Source organism: Labrus bergylta, chromosome 14, assembly GCF_963930695.1.
Source record: "Labrus bergylta chromosome 14, fLabBer1.1, whole genome shotgun sequence".
Classification (NCBI taxonomy): Eukaryota; Metazoa; Chordata; class Actinopteri; order Labriformes; family Labridae; genus Labrus; species Labrus bergylta.
The window spans coordinates 2,284,405-2,296,708 of NC_089208.1; positions in this window are offsets into that span (position 1 = coordinate 2,284,405).

The following is a 12,304-nucleotide window of genomic DNA, read 5'->3' on the forward strand; positions in this document are numbered from 1 at the left end:
GTCTATATTATATAACATTTCATTATATTACACTATATTATATTATATTATACTACATTATATTATATAACTGCACTCTGCATCACTGTGGTACAACACTGCCTCACTTCTCTGCTGTTTACATTACTTGCTGCTATTTATCACACCAAGTCACTTTAATCATCACTTGTCATTTTATCTTGTCATTAAATAATGTCACAATTCCCTGCATAGTTAACTTCATCATTAATTTTGTACTTGTATATACCCCCTGTTTTTATTTTTATTTATCTTATCTATTCTGTTTAATGTGTATTTGAGATTACTTGTCTGTGCTGCTGTAACGCCCGAATTTCCCCTCTGAGGATCAATAAAGTATTATCCTATTCTATCCTATAGCCTAAAAATTAAATCTCTGATTTCTTTCCCACACCAAACTCGATTTACGTTCTTTAATCGATGTTTTTCTCTTCTTAAAAATAACTACAAATCGCAAAGAAAGGACTAAAAACAAGTTTTGCTTTAAAATTATCAATAAAATGTAACAAAAACAAAGTGAATTTCCCTTCAAAGGCTTCATAAAGTAACCTTACTTTCTCAAAGGTGCAATCTGTAATCTTTAAAAGTGACGATGTAGTATCAGGCTATCAGTATAAGGCAGAGCTACTTCAGCAAAATACTTGTGGCTGGATGGCAAATACTTGAGGCCAACCAGCCACTCAGGAAGTAAACAAGGGGGGAGGATGTGAACTACTGTACATGAACCCTAGGGCAGCAGAGGAGTAAGTTAAAAAGAAAATCTAGATTTTCATTTTTGAAAATCCTCCCAAACCACAAATACGATGGATCATTAAAATCTATTTATCTCCCAGCCGGAGGTCCCCCATGTCATTATCATTACAGTTGTTAATATAAGACTGATCTGTCTAGCTGTTGCTGCTAATACTACACATACGTTTACCATTTTTACTGACATTGTAGCTATATATATATATATCAATTGCATTCATTGCTGTTTCATCTCTCTCTCTTTCTGCATCTCCCTCTATTCCACTTTCCAAGTCCAACACAGTTTTCTGCAGACGGCTCTTCAACATGAGTCTGGTTCTGCTCGAGGTTTCTGCCTCTTAAAAGGAAGTTTATTGTTGCCACTATTGATTTGCTCAAAATGGATTAATGTTGGGTCTTTGTAAATAAAATAACACAGAGTAAGTCTTTTACCTGCTCTTTTTGTAAAGTGTCTTGAGATAGCATTTGTTATGAATTGGCGCTTTACAGATAAAGATTGTGATTAAAGACTGAGGTGCGATCAAAATATAAAAATGACCTTACTAACCTCTTTTACCTCCTCTGTGTAGCCTACACTAACCCTCCCTGATAACGGGATGTTAGTGTGCTGAGAATCATCAAACAGATTTTAATGCTAAAGTATTTTTGAATGTGATATATTAACAGCAAACATGTTTTGAATCAACCACAACACTAGAGAAAATCTGCATTCTTATTGTTTCAGGGCTAAAACTCAGCACGCACAACCTTCACCACTCGTAAAGCTGTATCTTACAGGATGCACCTGAAGGTTGCATTCTTCTTCTTTACAGCAAACTGCCTCATTGTCCTTCCTCCATCTCTTTCTCTGCTCTTCCATTGAAAGGAGATTAGATCCCTCTCAATGGTAATGCTGCCCCCAACTGGAGATGGATAAGTATGACAAAACAGTCTGTCAAAAAAATCTCAATAAATGTGTTTAAAAATTCAGACTGCACAAAATGCAACAGAACAGAATCAATCCATTTGAACAGCACATCTCAATGTTATGACTGTTTTTATAATCAAAGTCTGTGACAGTGCTAAGGTGTTGGACTTAAGCTGCCTGAGGGGTAGGGGGTAAAAACAACAACAACAACATTGGTAACAGTTGCATCATGCAGTGATGCACCAGGAAGCAAAATGTGTATTTTGCATGAAGCACAGCCTGCACATGACTGTATCACATTTTGTCTTTTGGAGGGGGAAACCTGCAGGTGTTTTTTATCCTGTTTTCTCCACCGGGAAAATACTCTGAATATCTCTTTATCACATTCCCTCAACATGAGGAGCACCCTGCAACGGATTTCATAATTTCTAATCAATCACAGGGACATTAAGAAGGACATTTCAAACATTGAGCCCCAACTACGATGGTCAAATTGTTCAATACTTCAATATTTTATGATACCATTGAAAAGTGTTATAGTTTTTATGATGCATAGTTTTGAAATTTGCCAAAGTTAAAGTAACAACAGATCTTCAGACATATTTTAATCCTAAAGCTGCAGCCGGCAAAAGACAGCAAGGGAAGCTGTGGTCAAAATTCACAGGTCGGGTAATATCGACGACGTCTCTTGAGTCGTTATGATGTTATGACGTTCATGTATCATACAAACAGATAGAGAGGTGACAGTGTCTAAATTACACATACAAATGATGTCACTCTGCTCTCCTGTCTGGTAAAGACAAAAAAAAGAAGTTTGTCGTAAATGTATATTCCACAATTTCAGTTGTTACATTATCAAACCAGTTATTTATATTATTGGATTTGTACAAGTATCATACTGAAGTTTAAAATTCTGGTATTGTGATAACCCTAGCCTGAAAAAAGCTAACTTAAGATACAGTTGGTTTTTCTTGCTAGATATTTTGACAATTTAGCTTTGAAGTAGCTCTAACCCTCCAAAGGGGCATCATACAGGGCAGAAACATTTTAACACATTGTCTATGTACCTGATGGGCATTTTATTATGTTTTCTGGATTGTAACTACATCCTTAGAGGGTGATTTATCAACTTTTTGGGGCTCTATAGGCCACCCTTTAACTCCCCCTTATTGTATTAGCTCCATGTCAGGGCATCAAAGAGTGCACACTGTGCTGTTTTTCTGTCATAAGGAGATCAATCCTTCAGTTTGCTGTTACCTACAGCTAATAAGTAAATAGCTTCTGTCCCCGGTATAACATAATATGGCTAGTATAAAATATTAAAGATCCAAACAAAGTGAGATCTGATCTTTATGGAGCGGCCTGGGAGAATATCCGTCTTCAGTTTATCTGCCGGTTGTTCATTAAGTTCACATAAAAGATAATAGAAGTTGACAGCTCTGACACCGCTTTGAACAGTGTTTAAATTAGAGCTCAAGGGGGATTAGAGCATATTCCATTTAACCCCGGGAGCCGACACATAATCAATACCCAGTCCAGGCCAAGTTGTCTCAAAATGACAAATGTAATAATAAGCCCCAAACAAAACATTAAGCTGCTGTTGCAAAAACAGAAAAAGGCTTCCATTGTTTCAGTTCTGCCTCTGCAATGTAACTGGGACATAATGTTCAATCAATCAATCAATCAAACTTTATTTATATAGCACCTTTCAGACACATTACATTGCAGTTCAAAGTGCTTAACAAGAGTGCAGAAAAGTTATTGACGAAAAGTAGTTTATAAAATCATTGATAAAATCATTGAGAGACCAATGCACACCAATAAGAATTAAAAATAAAATATATGTATGAAAATAAAATACAATAAAATACGACACATAAAAGCAACAAGACACTAAAATAAATACAAAAATAAATGTTCTACTACATATATGAGGACATGGCTTTTATTCAACATCTGTGAGGGTTTCAGCTGCAAGGCTACATTTAAAATAGTGTCTGAAATATAATCCTACAATCTGAAGGATCCATTTTTATTTTTGTTCCAAAGATAAAGTTCACCATGACTGTAAGACTCCACAGCTTCTTTCTGATGTCTTTGACAAAGTTGTTACAAGTAGAGTTACATAGAAAGTCATATTAGAGGTAGAAAATGGCTCAATTCTCAGGATGCTGCTCACTCCTTCTGACCCTGAGCTATTTCAGCCTGAAGAGAAAAAAAAACTAAAAAAAAACAAAAAAAAAAACAAAAAAAAAACAAAACAAAACTGAAAAACTGTAACCTCCACCATAACTCGTGATTTATTAAAACTGCAATATAATAAACATGAATAATATGTCCATGATAACAAAGTGCAATATTGAAACAAACAGTGCAATAATCTTGATAATGTGTGTATATATTCCATCTGACTCTTATTCGTGTAAATATTTATTTGACCTATTATTGATATCTTACTTACATTCCTATTCTATTTGATTCTTATATGTATGATTATATTTCTACTGCTATATTGTATATTTTGGAGCAACTGAAACGATTGAATTTCCCTCTGGGATTAATAAAGGATTTCTGATTCTGATTCTGATTAATGGCGGCTTGTCGATGTCTGAGCTTCTAGCAGATGATTCATTTTGCTTTCACAGCTCGTAAAGAGTCCTCGATATTCATTTGAAGCCGTTTCAAAACCAGATAAAATCTCCACACAGTTTTAAATGATTCAAAGATCCCTTATTGTTCTTATCGTTGTACTGATCAGCAGTATAGGTCAACTTTAATCTTACTAAATGTAAATATCTGCTACACATTTTAAGGCCATTGTTCAGGTTTTTTTTTTTATTCAAACTTCTCCCAGCTCTTTTTTTCATGAACCCGTGTCGCCTCCGTCTCCATCATCACAGGTTTACTTCAGAGCACCTCAGCAGTGAGCACAGTGATGGAAGGAGGAATGTGAGGAATGTGAAGAGAAGAAGTGGAGGACTGCTTGGAGTCCTTTTCTTTTTTTTACACCTGTGCACACCTGGCAGGTGTTTGGGGAGTACAAATATTTGGAGATACAGACCTCCCCCCGTGTGTGAGCGGAGCTTTTCCACCACTTTCAGACTGCACAAACATGTTTGAAAGAGCAAATATCAGCTTTTTATATTTCAGTCTATCTGGCACAGAGCAGGGCCATGATAAGCACTACAATGGGCGTTTGCAGGGAGAGGAAAGCCTGGCACACTGCCTGGCACACTTTGAACACATGAGAGCTTAAAGCAATCAAATTGAGCACTTTTTAATGTGTTGTCTTCAGATTCATTTTTGCAGCGACGACGTCATCAATCATCAGAGCGTAAAAACACTCAAATCCCTCGTTTATAAAGCATCAACCATGAATTAGACCGATCTGCTTAATTGTTACTTAAAAAGAAAGATGCTTGGGTTGATGAGAAACTTTTATCAAGTAATCTAATAAACAGGAGTTAGCAGAGGAAAGACTTTGAAGGGAGTGTTTGCATAGTTCAAATCATTTCTATCCATCTGAGTTCTAAGTGTACAGTTTGAACAATGCCTCCAGTTGTTACAGATGTTTTTCTGTACCAAAGCTCACCCATTTGTTCTGTTTTCAAGAGCAGAATTGAATCGAAAAAAATATCAGAGGGTTTTTTGTTGACTTGGGTATTCAGCTGTATTTATCCCAGCCAGAGTACACGGGCGAAGAAAAGAAAATAACTGCACTAGAGTGAGGCTGAGATTGTCTCCTCACAGTAATGGTAAGCTAAGAGGTAATGGATGCCACTTATAAAGTTTATTTCTATTTACAGACCACTCCACACCACATGCAACATTTATCCATTTACACTACGGCTGTCAGCATTCTAAATCTCAATAACTCAAGGTCTGAAATAAATGCATTTTTATTACGATTAATCTCATGCTATTTTGTCCCTTACGGCTCACCGTAGATAGTGGTCCTCAGTGTCTCCCTGTAGTCTCAGTGATGTAAAAGAAGGACACTCCTGCATCTTTGAATGTCTCATTTCACTTCAACAAACAAATTTTTCTTAAAGGTGCAGAGGGACTCTGCAGATCGAATGGAGTTTGGAAGTTCATTCCACCACCGGGGGGGGGCCACAGAGGAGAAGAGTCTTAGAGTCTCAGCGTCTTAGGACCTTGTTGTGAAGGTGATGATGAAACACATATTCAACTTTCTGTCTCTCTCTTTTTGGAGAGAGAATGAATCGTCGTTTGCAGGTCAAAAACATTAAATCCCATCAGCAGTGAAGCCTGATCACCCTGAATGGAGCTCATCACTACAATGCGATTGTAAAGGAGAATTGTTGACCCGTTCAGATCTATTACCAACACAGGGTTTAAAGCAGAACTATTGGAAAGTCTTTCCCTTTTCCAGCATATCCTGGAGTAAAATGACATCCAGAGCATTGAAGAAATCTAATTTTCTGCACCACAGTTCAAGAACCTGCAGGTATGGAGACTTTGCGGTCAGGGCCCTTGCACTTTAAATGGAGTCAGTGACATGAATGAGCCCCACTGCATTCAAATTAAAACCTTTTATGGGGCCAGGCCTATAAGGAGAGGCGTTCAGTTGAGGATAAAATAATGAAATATTTCCTGTCGAGGAATCATGGGTCCCGGTGCAGCGGAGAGGGCCACGGCTGGCTTCAGAGGAGCAGAACAATCTCCATTAGCCGGTGGCTCCGTGCCCACACTGGGGCGATCAGTATCAATGACGAGAGCTCTCCCTCACTCTTGTTAGTGTGAATGAGTCAGGAGGAAGCTGCTCGGAACAGAGCCTGAGGACGCTCATGTATTCCCAGTGGAAAATCTCCCCGGAGTCTTGATGGGCTTTGAGACAAACAGATTGACCTAAAGTTGTAATGAAAGTGGCCATATTATGCTCATTTCACCTTTTATTTTCATGCTTTAAAACCTAGTTTGCACAATTTCCTATGCGTTTGTTGTGCAGCCTCATTTAGCCTCTGCTTGACTCTTGGCTCTTTCAGGTACTGTCTCTTTAAAGCGCCTGTGAGGAACTTTCAGATTGCAGTTAAAAGGCTTTAACAATTTCTCTGTAGAAAATTCAATCTTGTTGTTGACTGTCTGGTTTTGCTTTTGTAGCTCATAAAGAGACATCACCCAGACATATAAAAGGTATGTCTGAGTAACTCCTCAATCTACAGGCTGCTCAAATGCCATGGTGATTTTGTGACATCACAAAGTCGCAGAACTCCTTATACGGTCATATTCCCTCAGGATCATAAGGAAGGACACGCCCACATTCACGGCGACACCATTTACCACAGAGGACCAGGGGGGTGTTAACGACTCCTCATGTGACCATCCTTGATCATTAGCATCCACAGAGGCTTAAAGGTCACATATCCTCCTCCTCCTCTTCAGTGTAAATAAGTCTCAGAGCTCCTCAAAACATGTGTATGAAGTTTCTTGTTCTAAATCCACTCTGATCCTGTATTTGATCATGTCTATAAACCTCTCTATTTCAGCCCTGCTCAGAACAGGCTGTTTCTGTGTCTGTACCTTTAAATATGTAAGTGAGCTGTGTCTGACCACGCCCCCTCTCTGGAAGGGCTTGTGTGTCTTGGGCTTTCTCTCTCCATATCCTATTGTTTACGGTGAGAAGGCAGACTCAGAGAGTGTCACCCACCTGGGGGAGGGGCTACTGCCCTTTGTGATGTCATGAAGGGAAAATCTCCAAACGGCCTGTTTGACCACACATTTTCTGAAAAGTGGAGCAGAGAAAAAACGGAGAGGATGGACTTTTCTCATCATTGGGGGGTTTGTAGACGGACTAGAGTGACATGTTAGAGTTAGAGGAACATGGAGAAGTGGATTTTGCACAATGTGTGACCTTTACATTTCTAGCTACGTCCACCAGTTAGTTTAGAACTGAAGAAGCCTTTTGGAGGAGAGGTGAAACATCTTCAAGGTCTTCAACCAGTCCAGTTGCTTTCGATTCGATTTACCATAACCTGGATGACTGAAAACCATCGCAGACACATTCCCAGAATTCTGGAGAGCCACCCAATCATTAGAAAGTGGGCTTGTAGGGCAGGGAACTTACAGCTCATGTGAGGAGTTATGAAATGGACCAAAATTAATATTGATGCCTCTAAATCAAACCAGACCATCAGGAAGACGACTGAATTTTTAGACATAATTATTTTAATGCATTGGTTTGATACAAATCAGTCATGTACTCACATGTGCAGAGGTTTGGAGTTGAACCCAGACCACCTTCTTCATGGATGACAGCCTCTGTGCATGGTGTGCATGACATATCCACTAGGCCAGGGGTTTCCAACACTTTTTTCTTTGGTACAACCCCCTCTTCTAGGAGCCACAAGCAAAAAAGTCATTGATACAATCTAATCACAAAATGCCTTTTCACTTTTTCTTACCAAAATATATTTTTTGTTAAATTCCTAGTAATGTTTCAACATGATTATATTTAATTTTTAAATCAAATTTTGACAACCTCAGAGCAATCAGAGCCTTGGGCCCCCACATAGAACTCAGGTGCCCCCCCTTAGGGGTACACAGACGCCAGGTTGCTCTAAGCTATCCTCATGTTTGAGTTTTCTTTTAAAGGTTAAGTTGCTGTTGTTTTTTGACGCCTTTTGGAGACTTTTTTATGCAACTGTCTGACTAATATATTTGGGCTTGCTCGGATGTTTGTTCCACTTATGAGCACAAATTAGGAGAATTATACCCGTCCTGGTAGCCGCTAGTGTTTCTCATAAAAGGATTTATGTGTGGTTGTCCAGTGCACAGGAATCATCAACTTGTGACCAGGAGTGTATATTTTGCATAATTTCAAACGAAGGGGAAATATTTGCTTCAGATGTGAAAGAATTGCGGGCTTGCAGGGAAATGGATGTTGTTTTTTCTTGTCCAACACGCGGAGATGTAATGCCCCTCAGGGAAAAGTGTGAGTGAGTGTGTCCGGAGTGTCTGACATGCCAACCTGTCATCAGCGGTTGTCAACATCATCAATCAAGCACAGATCTAATCCATCTCATCCCCCTCAGCCTGTGCTGCATGCAGCCAGCTCCAGTGTCATATACCTGAGTAGCGCCACAGGAGCCTCCCAGGGATCATGTTTGACAGACCGGCCTGAGCTATGCGGCACTTTCCACAGAGACTCTCGAGGTTAAAACAGGATCCATGCCTCGGAATTATGCAACCACACTGACAAAAATCTTGGCTTGGCTTTACTGTCAGTCATATATCGAAAGAGGGAACGATCCTCACAAGTCTTTTGAGTTTCACCACGATGTGATTGGCTTTGAAAAAAAAAGGCTTGAAAGGCGGCTCTGGAAATAAAGTCTTTGGCAGGGACGGGCAAGCTGCAGCATACATGGATTCACAGCATGGATCCCCCGATGGCGACCCGAATTCATGGCAAATATTTGTGTTAAAAAATGTCAAAACATGTCAAAAGAAATCAACAGAAACACATCAAACCAGTGATGCAGCACCGTGGTCTCTCTTCACCTCATGCTCGATGTGTTTTTTATTTCATGATTTACTTAAAAATACTCCACAAGTTGTGTTTTGTATCTGTCCTTTTATTTTCACAGCATCAGAACATGTAGCTTTGTTTATCACATAAACTGTACATAAGAAATCTTCTCAATTTAAAACGCAAACATTTAAGAGGAGCAGGGAACAGTGCAGTTTAACACCACTGAAGACAGGATAGGAGATAGGACTGTGAGGTATTTATAAAAGGGGATGAAATGCATCAGAAAAACCTCAGAGTGGAACTGATCCCCAAAGTTTAAGCTACCTGGGGTTATAGTTCAATCAGCAGGAATGCGTCCTTTTGCAGATGATCATCACCTTTTGACATGAAGTCATCAGAAGCCCGCTGTACCCTGATTGTATGAAAGTCTCACACTGTACGATTGAATCTTTACGATGCACGTCCAAAAGCTAATTTACGGGTAAATATTTCATTTCAATCTTAGAAAATACAATCAAATCTTTACAGACTTAACTAGTGATTTCCAGCCTTTTTGCATGGTCTCCTCTTACAGTAAATCAGAGTGTTTAAAGTGTTTCTGTTCACAAATCCCACCAGGGAATTTTCTCTCCTCTCGATCAGTTTCATTCAAACTTTCGAGGTCAAAAAGGTAAATCTCATATTTTAAAAACATGCATGGATTTAGAGACTGTTTTCAAAAGAATGAAAACAGATCTGTGTATCTGAGCATTAATCATCTCGTGACCCTTCAGATTTATCTCATAACTCTTTAAGCCCCCGTGGGTTTGAAAACATCGGACTAAAGCGGCTCGCTGTGGTCAAACACGCTCCACCTGGATGATCTCTGAATGTCGTACCATCAAAACTAGTTCCACAATTTAACTAAAGCTTGACTGTTGCCGAGCAACCCAAACATTCTACTGCTCTCTCTGGCTGCTCTGTTGGTGTCCATGGTTACCACAGAGCAGCTACTTCGTAGTATGAACAACATTTTACTGGTTTATTAGAAGAAACTCATTTGATCATGAAACCAGTGTTATGATAATGCGTTAGGAGGATTCACTTCAGTGTCTTTAGCGGTAGGTGTGGTTGGTAGGAGGAGAAGCAGGGTCAGTACTGATGACACACCTGAGGCACATTTCAATCACGAGTGTGGATATTAGTAATGCACCACTATCTCCACTTAGTCAGACCCGCTCTGTTGAGTTAGACAAGTTAGTGCCAGTGCCTCGTTGAGCCATCTCCTGCCTTGTTCCTATACATCTATGCGAGCGACAGAAATGGGGGCATCAGGGTTAAAGCGGCGCTGCGTTGTGTTGCGTTGCACACGGGCAGTTAGGACACTCCAGAAGGAAAAAACAGAATCAAGCGGATTTTGTCGTTGCATGCCGTTAGGACAGGCTGAAAGAAACATTTATCTGTCAGTAATATTCCTTCTGTGCTGTAACCAGAGCTCTAATGAAGATTTGTAATTTTGTTGGATCTCAAACAGCTTCAGTGGTCCTGCAGATTTATTCATGGAGACATTTATGTGGAGTGATTTGTAAACTGGATGCAGTCTTGACTGGCACCTTTTTAGGGAAACACAGTTTATTGTACAACGAGGTTACATGTTACTCTGGAATGAAACTGTTGGTGCGAATAATTATAAAGGAGACACAGCTACAGGGACTTACTCTCTCTCTCAAAAAAAAAAAGCATTTGTTAATCCCATTCAGTCATTCATCACCCAAAAGCATGCTTATTGAAGAACAGAAATATCAATAAAAACAGTTGTATTATCATGCCCTGTGACTCAACAATTTCCAGGCCGGAGCTTCAGTTTCCTCCTGAGTCGTAGAAGCCCGAGAAAGAGCAAAGATCTCTTTCAGTGTTGTGACCTTTGTGAAAGACATTTAATATTGTTTAACTGAGTACTAGTATGAGCATTTTAGGTGTTAATTACCACCAGACCTTTAAAGGCTTTATATGTTCACACTTAAATGTAATAGAAATCAAGTATCTCCTCACCTTTGGGGCAGCAGTAGCTCAGGCTGTAGGGACTTGGGTTGGGAACCTATTTTCTGTTTGTTAGTCTCTAATCTACTTTGCAATTTGTGCTTTACTACAGTTTTACAAGAAAGAAAGAAAGTAAATAAGAACGGAAATACTGTGAACTCTTCAATAAATAATGAGAAAAGTTACGCCTTGTAATTCTATTAGGACTTACACTTGTTAGCTAACTGGCTATCTCTGAAGATAAACAACTCATTGCAAGGACAGTATATTCAGCCTTGCGTTCACAGTGAGTACATATTGAGAGAAGGGGGGTTTCTTGAAGCACTGTATCCTGTTCTCTTAATATTCTGATTTTTAAAAAGCCGTCCCCGCCGCCAGCTGGAAAATAAACTGTTTGTGAAATGCTTCAATAAAAAGGCTGGTTTCCCCTTTAAACAAACATTTTATCATTCCTGGCAGATGGCAGACATCTGTGTGATCATGAAAACAACTTTGAAGGTGCATCTCGCTCGTTGGATGGAGCTAAAAAACAAAACCTTGTGATTGTTTTCCTCAAGGTGCGATTTGTTGGGTCCCGATCAAAGAGGAGCTGAGTTCACGAGCGGGGGGGGGGGGGGGGTCAAGGTCAGCGTTGGGGAAGGAGGGGGCGTGTGCAGCTGCATGATAAGAAACCCCCCCCCGATCTCACAGCTGCAGAAACTTTGTCTTCTTTAAAGGGAAGCTTGTAAAAAAGAAGAGCTCACCTACATCATTCATCCATTTGTGCCAGAGACGATCTGAACCAGATAAAAGCTTTTTTTTTTTTTTTTTTACGGTGGTAAGTGGAGAAGTAAGGCTTTCAGTAAACAAGGCTTTCTGATGCAGCTCTTCCTCCTGTCCCTCACAACTGTAAAGCGCTCTCCAGAGCATTTATTACCTTATTAGCGAGATGTCTGATCCTGTGATAGAGGCCTTTAGCAGTCCAGGTACTGTGTTTTTGGTTAACAGTGTCTCTGCGCTTTGCAAAATGATAGAAGATGAGATGTATTTGGAGAGGACGTGTGTGTTTTTTAGAGATGTATCAACAGGAATAGAACATGCTCACCCTTTTACTGGCAGTCCATGACGTGCAGGACGGTGCC